This window comes from Carassius carassius, chromosome 33, assembly GCF_963082965.1.
Source record: "Carassius carassius chromosome 33, fCarCar2.1, whole genome shotgun sequence".
NCBI classification, from domain to species: Eukaryota; Metazoa; Chordata; class Actinopteri; order Cypriniformes; family Cyprinidae; genus Carassius; species Carassius carassius.
In genome coordinates, this window is record NC_081787.1 from 14,304,838 (window position 1) to 14,318,815 (window position 13,978).

Sequence of the window (13,978 nt, forward strand, 5' to 3'; positions counted from 1 at the left end):
GCAAACACAAACTAAAGCCCAGGCCTGGTCCTCTCTCGTCCTTCACTGTCGTCGCTCCTGTTTTATATCCTTCCATCTCCTCAGTGGGACTCGAGACCGGTGGGTCGAGCAGGTGTCGCTCATTTCCAATCACTCCACCGGCCTCGCTCCTGTTCCCACGGCTCTCTGCCCCGCCCCACTCATCACATCCGGTCAAGTCGAAGTATACAGGGGTTTTCTGTCTTCTTTTCTATGGATTACCCCTATGTGGAATATTAAAGACTGTATATCATAATCTTCTTTGTCTTTGTGCATTCCCCTCATGCACCACACCGTGACAAATGGACAGTCCAGGTAATGAATTAATTTCCAAAGGTAATGGGTATATCATTCCCTTTTCAAACTCATTCATAAATGTTATATTTATTTAAAAAAAAAAAAAAAAAAAACTTCATATTATAGAAACCAGTGATTCTCAACTAGAGATATCTGTTAATTTGTACTGTTAATATTAATAATATTATTTAATATTTCACAATGATATTTTATAGCAGCATGGTTTAAATATTGTTATTATTATTATCAATTTGATTAATTTTATGCAATTAAGGGTTAAGTACTAAAACTAAACACTAAAACACTTAATGCTGTTTACTTCACATTTTTGTAACTTAAATTGCCATTGATATATCCAGCATTTAATTCCATTTTAAACCTTGTTCTGTTCTCAGCAGTGCATATCCATGAAGCAATGCTTTCCTGTGACTTAACATGTTTGCCACTGTGCCCTCTCACCCAACCTGAGAAACATAACAGGTTTAACAGGAAGTGACATGATGTCACCTCTGTCCTAAACCTTTAGGGACAATAGGTATCCAAAAGTAAAATAATTATCAAGAGACAGAACTGCAGTCAACAGCAGCAATTATGTGAGCGTAACCTGGGAGACAGGACAGCTAATGAGACCTGGAGGAGCACGGCGGGTTCAACTCCTGACAGAAAAGAACCGCGAGAAACATGAAGCTGGAAGAAATCTCAGATGACAAATTCACAACCTATTTTATCACCATGTTATCTACATATATGCTTTTAGCAATCACTGATATATGACTTTAGACTTTGAGATCTTGACAGAAGTTAAAATATATCTACGTAACAGTGAAGTGTTACTATACCAAAAAATTTCTAATATAAATACAATGCAAATGATTTAAAGATTCACTAAATCAATAAAAATAATCACTCAAGTTTTAGATAAAGTCAATGTCTATATTCAGTGTAAAAAAATATCTTTGCTGCTCATTGAATTTACCTTTAAAATGACTTAAAACAATTGTGTCCAATCTACTTAAATGTGCAAAACTGACTTTGGGTCTTACAAAAGGGTCACATACAAATATTTATAAACACCAATAAGAATAAGATTTAATTTCCTATTTCTTTTACACATTTCCCTTTTTTTTTTTTTTTTTTTTTTTTTTTACTAAAGTCAAATAGCTATAAAATGAAGTATAAAAACATCTGTAGTAAAACGCTATACCTATTTCCAACCACTTGGTCCACAGATCATTTATTTAAATTATGATTTAATACATGGTCTACAAACTCTCTCCTCTTAAAAAATTATTTTCCTGGACATTAAAAGTGCCGTTTTCTTTCCACAACATCTTAAAACGTAATCTTCGTCAGCAGAAATCCTCAGATCTGTTTATGTCTTGTTCCATGTCTTTACCATCCCACCCCACACCCACACATACTCCTCTTCTCTCATCTCTTGATCCACTGCCTTTGTTGTTGCTTTATTGCAGTTGTACACATCCAAGCCTCTCTGCCTTATCATTCCAGTATATATTACTTATGCAGCTCCAATTTTTTTATTCACTGCCCCATGTAAGTAGAACCCATCTGCACTGTAAAAAAACAAAACAAAAACCCTACCGCAGCAAAATACTAATTAACATTTAAGGCTAGACCAGGGGTTTTCAATTTCTTGGATGACATGGACCCCCAAATATGATGCTCACCTTTCAAGGGACCCCTTCCTAAAAGACCTAATTAGATATATAGATTTTATAATGCAGGTTAAATAAACAATCAAATAAATACATACTGACTGAACTTCCAGCAGTCATTACTCCAGTCTTCACATGATCCTTTAAAAATCCTTCTAATATGTTGATTTGCTGCTGAAGAAATATTTCTTCTTCTTTTTTTTCTACTTATTCTTCTATTATTATTATTAGGCTAATAATAGATATAATAATAATACATTGAATAAAACAAATAGTGATACCCCCATTTTTATTGTAATGCAAGTTTGATATAAATACATAAATAAAATTAATAAATAAATAATAAAATACATACATAATTTTTTCAGCAACACATTAAATTGATCAAACATGACAGTAATGACATTTAAACAAAATTAAATTAAGAAAAAAATTATCATGATTTCAACAAAAATATTAAGCAGCACAAACCTTTTTCAACACTGATAATAATAAGAATCATTGTTAATAACTGATTATCAATAAGCATCAAATCAGCATATTAGAATGATTTCTGAAGGATCATGAGACACTAAAGACTGGAGTAATGATGCTGAATATTCAGCTTTGTGTCAGGATATACACTGGAGACAGAGGTAGTTGAATTCAACACAGTGTTTCTTATTTCAGGAGTTCGTGAAAGGTAAGTAGGAGATCATTTCAGCGGCGGAATGCAGGTGAGTTCGTCAATTGGTGAGAAGTCAAAGCCACACAATTCCCAAATACTAATACTTGTCTCTTTTAATTTTACAGGGGAGGCCACTGCCCAGAGAGTCTTACGGGAGCACAGGAGATATCGAAGCTCGTAGGAAATTCAGGTAACTGGGTTATCTCAGGAGTCCTGGAGACAGTAGAACAAAGACACACAGGTTAGCTTTTCAAAAGTAAGTATACGTTACTTCTGGAGGTCTTCTGAAAGCGAGGTGAGTTGGAGACAAGATCGTGAAGTCGATTCCTGTTGGAGGCTTGACCCAGAACTGGGGCTGTGACTGCTTTATAGTCCTTGTGATGAGGTCGCTGATAGGGAACAGGTGTGGGTGATTAGCTTGACAGGTTTCTGACACTTTGCTTCACAAGAATAAATTACATTTTAAAATATTACAATAAAAAATTAGTTATTTAAAATTGTTATAATATATCAGCGTCACTTTTTTAACAAATAAATGCAAAAACATAAAAAAAAACATACTGGTAGAGTATGTACTGTGTATGTAAATCATTTTATTTTATTTTATATACACACTTAAAATTATTCTACAATTAATGTAAATAATAATAATAATTATTTACTACCAACTTGTAATGCATTTTGTAGCCCCAGGAAAGGGTCCTATATATTATAGCCATAATTTATCTGTCCATAATCCTGTTTAAGGGTCACTGATCAGAAGCTGACACACTTCAGAAATAGAGAGAGAGAAACAGGTCTACAGCACTCTCAGGCTGTTCTGCAGGAGTTTCATTCCCATTACAGTCAAGCTCTATCCATTAACACCCATAAGATTGTTGGAACCCCTCGGCCATCAGCAGTTTACACATTCTACCTATGATTCCCTAGTTCTGCAATATTCATGTTCTGTATTTCTGCTCTGTGCATACATCTCTGACAGCTGATACTAGCGCACATCTAATAATGTACATCATTATACACACTACATGTGCTGACTTACACTGAAATCTAATTCAGCCAATTTTTATAAATTGCTAAGTTGTTGTGTACTTACCAAGTGACATGCATGAAATGAAATGTCCAGCCGCTGCAAGCTGTAGACTGAAGAACGGATGGAGATGAACTGTTGACTATTACATGGCAACCGCAGGTGCACTTGAGGAGACCATGCTGAGATCATTCAGCAGTCTGGAGTTGGAAATTCCAGACAGTTTGTTTCATGTAGATTTAATGGCTAGTTGCTTGGTTATTTTTGCCCTTCCAAAAAATACACCAGCATGACTGAAAAATAAACACTTTTGCAATTTTTTTTTTTGTTATACAAAGAATCTGTCTTCAGAGTTTGTGTGGTTTTTACCAGCTTTTCCCAGTCCTTCTGGTATCATGTAACCCACAGTCTCATATATATTTGAGAATCGGTATATAGTCTAATGCTTTTGTTTGGAAAAAGAAAGACAGATGTAAGAAATAGAGCACAACGTGGTGTTTTCACCTCTGACTGTAACCAAGTGTTTACAGCTGCAAAAAATACAGTGTGAGGTAATGAGTAATTTGATGCTGACAAAAGTTAACATGTGCAACAGCAAATTAATGCTGATGGAAAATAAATACTGTGGGTCAACTCTGTGTTGTTCCACCCCATCTCCCACCCTTAAGATGAAGTGAAACTCAAGCCTCTGTACTTACAGCACAAAACAAAAAGTCCAAATATAAGTCACCTCCCGCTCTTGGTTATAATCGACCATTAGTGTGACCACTGGGTTACAGGGCCAACCCTGCCACCATTTATTTTTACCTTAAATCAGACTTGACTCACAGCACAAGTCCACTCACAGAACCACAAGCTGAAAGCAGAAAAACAAAAACTAATGTTTACAACATACACAAACCATCCTTTGCCTCCAGCCACCCCTCTAAAACAACAAAGCACAGTCTGTTTACTCTTATTTTTGACATCGAATGATTAACTAGTCCCCTGTCAACCCCTTTCTTTTACTCTTAGACAGTAGCTGTGAGCAACATCAAGTTTTGTACTTTGTGTGTACCACATGACAAATATACCAAATGTGTATGCATGAATGTGTGTGTTCGTGTGTTTGTATATATATATATATATATATATATATATATATATATATATATATATATATATATATATTTATAATAACATATGTAACATTTATTTTTGTTGTAAGGTTTTCTCAAACACCTATTTCAAGTAAGTAAATAAACAAAAATAAATAAATAAAATTATATCACCTAAGACTTTTCTTTAGAGAGTCTTATTCATATATCAATATATGTTAATAAATCAAATGGATATGATCAGCATCACATTGCTTAGAAAATAAAACCGTAACAAATTCAGGTTAAGACTACATTGACTGAAGCTCATTTAGTAAATTTCATACAGCGGTGCTTATGAAATATATTCATCAGCACTGAGACACAGAAACTAGTCAGCCATCTGCTATGTTGTCACACAATGTAAGGTTATAAATATTTAGATACAATAAGGAGCATTGATGGGCTTTAATCCTGTTCACAATAGCAAAAATGCTAATGAAGACCTGGAGAAACAGGTGCGGGACTCCGAGTTGAGAACTGCATATTCAAAGTTATCTTTCACTTTCTTTGCCCACTTTCTGCCTAGAAAGGTTCTGACTAACCTGACACACACTGTGAGAAGATAAAAGATAGATGAGTCTGCTCTCTTGAGAGAGTGTTGTGTGTGTGAGAGAGAGAAAGAGAGTGAGAGAGAGAGAGAGACCCCACTAGGAGGCATTTACAGAGTTCGACGTAAAAGGAATATCCTCTGTAAAGAGTCCTTTTGGAGGCAGAGGCTTACTTTGAGGCCTTCACTTCTGACATGGTTATCTATTTCCAGAGCCTACTATTATCTCTCAACAATGGGAGACTGAAACAGACAACCAGTAGGAGTACAGCTTATACTTGAATGTATACTGTACGAAGAACTATTTACAAGGGAGACCGGGGCTTGTTGTCAAACAGGCAGAGATAAATGAGATAAATGAGATAAATGCTAGTTTCTACAGAGACCCGCACATGACATACAAGAAAAAATCTATAAATTGTGCACATGATTTACTAATTCATTCCCTCGATGTAGTAAAATGTTCACACGATTACTATTTTGTTCCCTGGAATTGCTAAATTGTGAACACAGTTTACTAATTTGTTCTCTCAATTTATAAATCGTGTATTTCAACCAAAGAGTTTAACTGTATATTAAGAAAAAAGTTTTTTTTTTTCATAAATGTCAGGTCAAGGAAAGCAAATGGGATAGGCGTTACATATTATTAATTAGAAGTTTTTGCATTAAGTTTCATAAACTGACTTTTACTACACTTTTAAATGTTTAACGTTAAACTGTTTAACTGCTATTTAATATAAGATTCCGACAATATTATAAAATGTGGAGTCAGTTAAAGTAAAAAGTGTGATGACTAGCCCCGGTCTCCCCTTGAATACAAATATTTTGATAACGTTTGGTACTTTTAAGAGCTTTCATCTTAATTTCAGTAGCAAAAACAAAACCCACAGATTTTTTAGAAACTGGACTTTTAGAGCTTTAGGGTCCTAAATGTACTGTAAATACAGAGATAACTATAAAATATACATGGAAAAAAGCTATGGAGAGATAGAAGATTCAGCTTAAACAATAGATGGACATGTTTTATTCAAGAGAAAACAGCACGATTGTTTTTGCAGAAAAATATGAGCGTTTAAATATGCAAGCTAAAAATAAAAACTTTATGAACCACACAGTGAGCTGAAACTAAACAGCAATCTAGAACTAAAAGTTGTATATATAAATGTAAAATAAATTCATATCTTTGCAATGACTCCCTTCTTGTTCTTGACAGGCTTAACTTTGGCCGGTAACCTGTAGCACCACAATGAAACAATGCAGAAAATCAGTCAATAATAGAGGCTTCTAATGCAATTCATGTTTTCGTTGTAATGGTCATTGTGTCACAATTTCATATGTTTTGTGTGCTTGTGTACATAATCATGCCACATACTGCACAAAATCATTGTTATTCAGCAATATTTCCGTTATAAATCAATCAGGAAAACAACTCCAGAAAAAAAAAAAACTAATAATAATCAGTGGCGGCTCCAGACAATTTTGATTGGGGGGGCAATAGGGGGTCCTGGTTATTTCAAGGGGGGTCTCATGAAAACCAACAAAAAATACAGTGGACACGGCTAATAATTTCATATTACTGGTACTAAACAACAAAAACAACACAGCATATCAACTACTTTGTTTTTAATTAATTAATCAATTGCAGTTTGCAAACAATATGCTCAAACTTTAAAGGGTTGGCGTTTTAAATGGTCCGTGTCTCCAATAAGCATTAATCCACAAATGACTTAAGCGGTTAACTTTTTTAACGTGGCTGACACTCCCTCTGAACAGGGCCGTGGAGAGACCTTTGGAGGGGCAGGTGCTCAAAGTATAAAAGGGGCACATGGAACAAGGCTTTAAATGGCGTTGTTCAAAATATCAATACAGCAATATATTGTGATGCATTCCTTGCTGATTCATGTATAGATATGGATGGTTATGTATTGATACAGCAGCAAATGCTTTGATGCAGTTTTGAAAAAGAAACAATAGAGAAGACAATTTTAAGTTTAAAATAATAATAGCTCTGGGATTAGAAACTGAAATGTCTTAAATTGTCCCAACCTGATGGCTTTTTCTTCTCTGTTCTACAGAATAATTAAGAACAACTGTTATAGTAAAAACTATAGAAAACACTTGTGCCTCTACATTTTCCTCTTTCTCACCAGCCTCTGTCTGCTGACTTGCTGTTACCTGCTCTCTTTCTATCACTTGTGCCCCTACATTTCCCTCTTTTTCTTCCTCTTTTTACATCTCATTTGATCTATTACTTTCCACTCTCTGTCCATCTAGGAACAAGGCTCAATTTACTATTTCAGCATTAATCTATTATTTTAACCATCACTACTACTCTTGCACCTAATCAATAAGTTCACCTTAAATATTGATACAAAACATAAAAAAACTGATACACTGGAATATAGTGATTCATATTATTATTACTGTTGTAGTTGTTGTTGTCTAAAATCGAACACCTTTGCAATGTAAACAAATGACAGGCTACATTTGTTATTCATATCCTTCACACTGCACTTTGATGTCAGGTATGTTATGCATTTTTTACATTGATATTTTTAAATTTATTTCCAGAGAGATATTATTGAGTTTACAGGCTAAAGTGGTCTTGCTGTTGTAAACACTGTTGCTATTGTAGAAAGAAAAAAAATATTTGCGTCACATTTACAATATAAGTATATTTTAATTCATTTCTGAATTGTTTTTATTTTTATAATGATAATTCAGAGAATGAGAAAATCTGAATAAGCCTTACCAGTGTTGTGATAATTATTTTTAAGGCACTCTATGTGTTAAAAAATAAATAAGTACTGTAATATAATAATAGTTTAGTCAAATAACATAAAAAAGACCAGACCCTTCGATGCCTGTGAAACTTTTCTCCCTCAAACAGCACGCTCGTGTTACTTCTACACTACAGCCTACACACAGCAATATAAACAACATATCTGCATGTTCTCACATCACATGCTTCTTGTAAAATAATAATAAGTAAATAGACATCAAAATCACTTCGCTGAGAATGAAACACCACTTACCAGCTGTCGCGGTGTTGAAATCATGTTCATCATGTTGGTCATTTTATTTACGGCTAAATTATTATTAATAAATTGTACTAATATTATGATTGGGCGTGGGCAGGCATTCACAAAAGGGAATGTTATTACAAAAAAAATTCGAGGACATTTTGCTTTAACAAAAGGGCACTTAAAGGTGCAATATGTAATTTTTCTGCTTTAAAAATAGCAGATATCACTATATCTATGTTATACATATTTTTTAGTTGCGTACTTACATTATCCCGACAGTTTCCACAAACTTTCAAATCCGGAGAAAATTATAGTTTAATTAGAGGACACGGCACGTTTCTTTATTTCCGTTTTGTCGCCCGTCTATGGAGTCATATAAACTTTGACCCCTCTAGTTTATCTAACTTCCTGCGGAACCGCCAAATACAAAGGTGAACAGAAGCAAAGACGAGACGAAGAAGAAAAAGTAGTAGCTAACTTTGATCGAGACTATTATATTTTATATTTATATTGTTTATATTAGTATTTATACCCAATCAATAACTTAGTTATGGATCATGATTATGCTTTGCCTGCACGTTCTGTGAAGCACAAACGTACAGGTGAAATAAATGACCTGAGAAGGTTTTGGGACAAGAGAAGAAACGAGACACGGGTAAATATTATATATAATATGAGTTGCATTTCCAAGATAGAGAGAGCTTCGTGACAAGCTGAAACTACAGAGAGATGCTTGCATTCTAATAAACAGGTATGCATCCATTCAGCTAACTATATCTATCCGTATATTTTGTGAAACGATGATGTCTTGTGTAAAACACAGACGGACTAGCTCTCATGTAGAGTATAATGTAAATCTACATGTGTTCTATATCTAGCTGGATAAAGTAGCTTCCAATGCAGTTCACTATCTTGTTCGATATCATAGTATAAACGTAGTTATAATTATTAACGAAAGGCAACCGTGTTTTTTTAACATATATTACTACTAGCTAGATGGAATATTGATTTGATAGGGGTCTGATAATTCATATATCTCTCCGTTCGAAAATACGTGATTGTCAAAATACTAAGGCCGGTGACACACTGGCTGCGTGGCGTCTCTGCTGCGTGCCAGAAGCGTGGCGGCTGCCTCGCGTTTTCTGTGTCTTTACACACCAGAACCGTGCTTGACGCGGCGCGGCACGCAGCTGCTGCTGTAGGTGACATAGAGGGAGACCGCTGACAGACCAGACTCTTGTCTTCATGACAACAATATCTATATTTCATGTTGAACATAAATATAAAGCCTACTGATAAAGGACACCGTCAACAGTATTGGCGGCAAAATAGACTATGTTTGACAGGTGCAATATTTGAAAATCAATAATTATTTATTTATTTTTTAAATTACATTCATATCAGAATTTATGTCAACCTATAGACTTTCAAACGTCAAAATGTCATGAATTAATATGTATTTGTGTACAAAATTACATATAAACATATTTTCCTATTATATTTTGCCTGGAAACGCTTCCAACACGCTTGCGTGTCGCGTGAAAAATAGGCGTCGGTTCTATTTCTAGCATGCACGCGTTTTCCGCGTGGCTCGAGCCGCGCCTGAGACGCACGTCTCACGCAGGCAGTCTGCAAGCTCTAACCTATTAACATGGAAGCCGAATTAAAAACTGACACGCCACACAGCTGAGACGCTTGCGCCACGCATCCAGTGTGTCGCCGGCCTCAGTTAAAATGAGTGAGGAATGTGGGGAGCGACAGAGCGCGTGTTCCAATGAACAACAACTCCCATGAGCCTACGCTCTTTCCCGACGTCATCAAAGTACGTCTCATGTTATTATTTTGATTGAGTGACCCCTGGTGGCCAAAAATCCCATACTGTACGTTTAAGGGGCAAAGGAGCAGCTGCTCAAGTGAACCGGTTCTTTCGGACAGTTCGATCAAATAAAACAAGTTGGAAAAAAAAACGGTTCACCGGTTCTTTTGCGCTCGATGTAATGTCATTCGCGATGACTGCCCTTCATTCAAGCCTTCGGTTTACCCGCGCTCATAACACTAGCACAGAATCAGTTCAGAATAAATCATCAAAAGAATCAGTTCGGTTCAGACGAGCTTTGAGTCAGTCTGCTTCACACTGAATCACACATGCGCAGTATCATCAGCTCCTCGGTTCTCGAATCGGACGCGTCCGACAGAAACGTTTCTCGTTGAGTGTATGAATAAATGTCGAAATAATAATTATTTATTATTATTCTGCGTAGTTTGAAGATAAGTTTTTTTTATATTTATCCCGGATATATATATATTATATATATATAATCAGGAAGAGGGTGGGGGGTCAAATGGGGGGTCAAGGCGTTTTTTGGCAGGGTCTTGAGACCCCCCAGGACCCCCCCTGGCGCTGCCGGTGATAATAAAATATATATTGACATTCTGTCAGCCATTTGAAGGTATTCCAGGAAGTTACGTACCTTGGTATCAATATATGTAAAAATCAATCAGACAGAGTGCAATCTAATTTCCAACCCCTTATAGTGAAAACAAAAAAGAGATTTGATATGTGGCTCATGAGGGATCTATCACTCAAAGGTAGAGTTCTTTTGTCCAAAACTGAGGGGCTGTCTCGTGTAGTCTATCCTGCAAAGGTGTGAGATGTACCAAAATCTTGTATTAAAAAAATTGATTCAACCTTATTCAACTTTATATGGAAAACAAGTCACACTATTTAAATAAAAATATTTTATGTAATTCTTATAATCAAGGAGGTTAAAATGTGCTTGATTTTGATACTTCTAATACAATCTTCAAATTGAACTGGATTAAACACTATATTAAGCATACTGATAAACTATGGTATATCATTCCAAATCTTATTTTTGAAAAAGTTGGTGGTATAGAGTTCCTTTTAAAATGCGACTTTGAGGTTAACAAGCTCCCCATTCAGCTATCCAATTTTCATAGACGGGCTCTTTTATGTTGGCTTCTTATATACAAACATCTTATATACAAACATAACTTCTCCCCTCACAAACAGTTAATTTGGAATAGTAAAATTGTTAAATATAAGAATAAATCAATCTTCTATGACAATTGGATTAAAAACAATATTCTAATGGTCTCACAACTGATGAATAATGAGGGTTACTTACTAACTTATACTGAATTTTTAAACATATTTAGGATTCCAATAACTCCAAGGGAGTATAGTATTGTCTTGTCTGGATGCAATTCCAGAAGGTTTATTGAGACTCTTGAGAGGTAGTAGTGAACCTCATAAGCAATCAATGAATAAAAAACAGGTCTTGTTAAATGGAGTTGATATAAAAGATAGTAAATGTAATAATAAGTTTTTTAGATGCTTGGTTCACTGCCCTGCTACGCCCCGAAATAAATATTTTTGGAATGAACATTTTGGAAATATTATTTGGAGATTGGTTTGGACTTATAATAATAAATACTGTATTAATAATAACGTTTTTGAAATATACTTTCAAATTATACATAAAATTTACCCAACAAATGAGTTCCTAAAACGATATAAAAGTGACCTTCTGAATCCTGTACATTTTGTAAAAAGGATACTGAAACTGTCTTACATCTTTTCTTTGAATGCTTGTATGTGAAGTTTTTTTGGATTGATGTGAAATATTTATTTAATATGTTGAGTGGAATTAAAATTTGCATAGAGAAAAAGGATGTTTTTTTATTATGACAAAAAAGAGATAGATAAAAGTCACAGTTTTGTGTTAAATCTTATCTTATTACTTGGTAAGTTTTACATACATAAATGTAAATGGTCTGAAAAGATACCCAACATCTACCATTTTAAGGCTGACATGAAGATTTACTTTGAAACACTGAAAGGACTTTCATACCGCAAAGCAATAAGAACTATGGACATTGTCAAAGAATTAAATTTCTCTTCTTTATTTTAATTATATATGTATACCCCTTTCCATTATGTTTTTGTGTGTGTATGTGTTCCTTTTTGTTTTTGTCTTATGATGCTTTGTAATCATTTAGAATATTATCTGTTAAATATTTGTATTCACTGTATTACTTGATGTATAATTCTGAAAAAAAAAGACATTCTGTCAGCCTTTTTAAAACCATTTTTTTCTTCACCTTTAGCTTCACAACTGAGCTGATATACAGTTGAAATGACTTAAATCTAATTTTCAGTATTGTACCTATTCACTGGAACCTTCACCAAGAAGGAAAAAACTCAAAACTTTGGAATTGAACATTTACCTGAAACTACAGTTATGCTGACTTTTATCTAACCCTTTCTACTGGAGGATTATGGGGGTTTAATCCTGATATGGCATGGGCTGTGTAATAAACACCTTTAGGTCACACATTTATCAAATTTATGAAGTAGAGACAACTAGGTTTATAATACCTTTTGAAAGCTATCCTATTAGTAGTAATACAATAATGTCATGACAAAACTGATTTGATGATTGCACCACAATTAATTATTTGAAGTAGTTTTCCAGAATTATAACAGAAATGCAGGTGAATAACAATGATTTCTGTGAGAAGTGGCCAAAAGTGAAGCCTGGATGAGATATTTGCACAATATTTGCTTTAATGGCTTAACAAGTTCGATGAAACAATCATAATATGGGGAGTATTCCATTATAAATGTTTTTAACATCCTACTGACTAGTTCAGAAATTTCATTTTATAAAAATCATTACCTCCTCATCCCTTTTGAAAACAATATAAGTAAAAAATTATTTAGATGATTAGCAAACGAGGCTCTTAATTTGTTAGATATAAAAATAGATAAATACCTAATGCTCAGTTGTGACTCCTGACAACTTCTAAGTGGGTACCTGGGATACTTTGTCTGTATAGCTCATTTAAATAGAGAAATATGATGGCGATTAGGTAGGCTGATCTCAGTGAACCTTGAAACCCAACTGGGAGAGTAAGCAGTGAATACAGCAGATTGTAATATTAGAACAAATGCACCAGTCGTCTCTCCAACAGATTATGAATGAAATTCCTGGCCTAAAAATGGTTGGTTTTTTTTATTAGTAGCTACATGCAACATTTCATGAAGTTTAAAAATAAACCCACACTATCTTGACCCCTCTTTGCCTGCTTTTCCTGCACAAGGTTTCATGTTTGTGTGTGTGGTTGGTCTGGATGATTAGTCAGAGACAGTGCACAGACAAGTCATAGTTGCCTGTGTCATCCTGTCCCCTGCTGATAACAATGACGAGCTTTTACCTTTTAGCCTGTTTGTCAAAGCTGTGTGCCAGACACACAAAGGGGAAAGAATGAGAGAAAAAATGAGGGAATGATGGGATGCAAGGAAAAAGGAAGGACAGAAAGTGAAAGATGGATGACAGACTGAATGACCTCCCATAATCTATTAGATTGCAGTCGATAAAGCAATCAAACGATCATCGCAGAGTCACTTTTGTTGTGAAACAAATGCTGCCAGTCCTGTCAACAAGGCTGCTAAAATGACTATCAGTAGATCCTCTACTATAAGATTTGAACAATTGCTAAACTGCTTAAATCACAGGAGAACTTTGTTTAGCCAGGCAAATATCAATTAGGG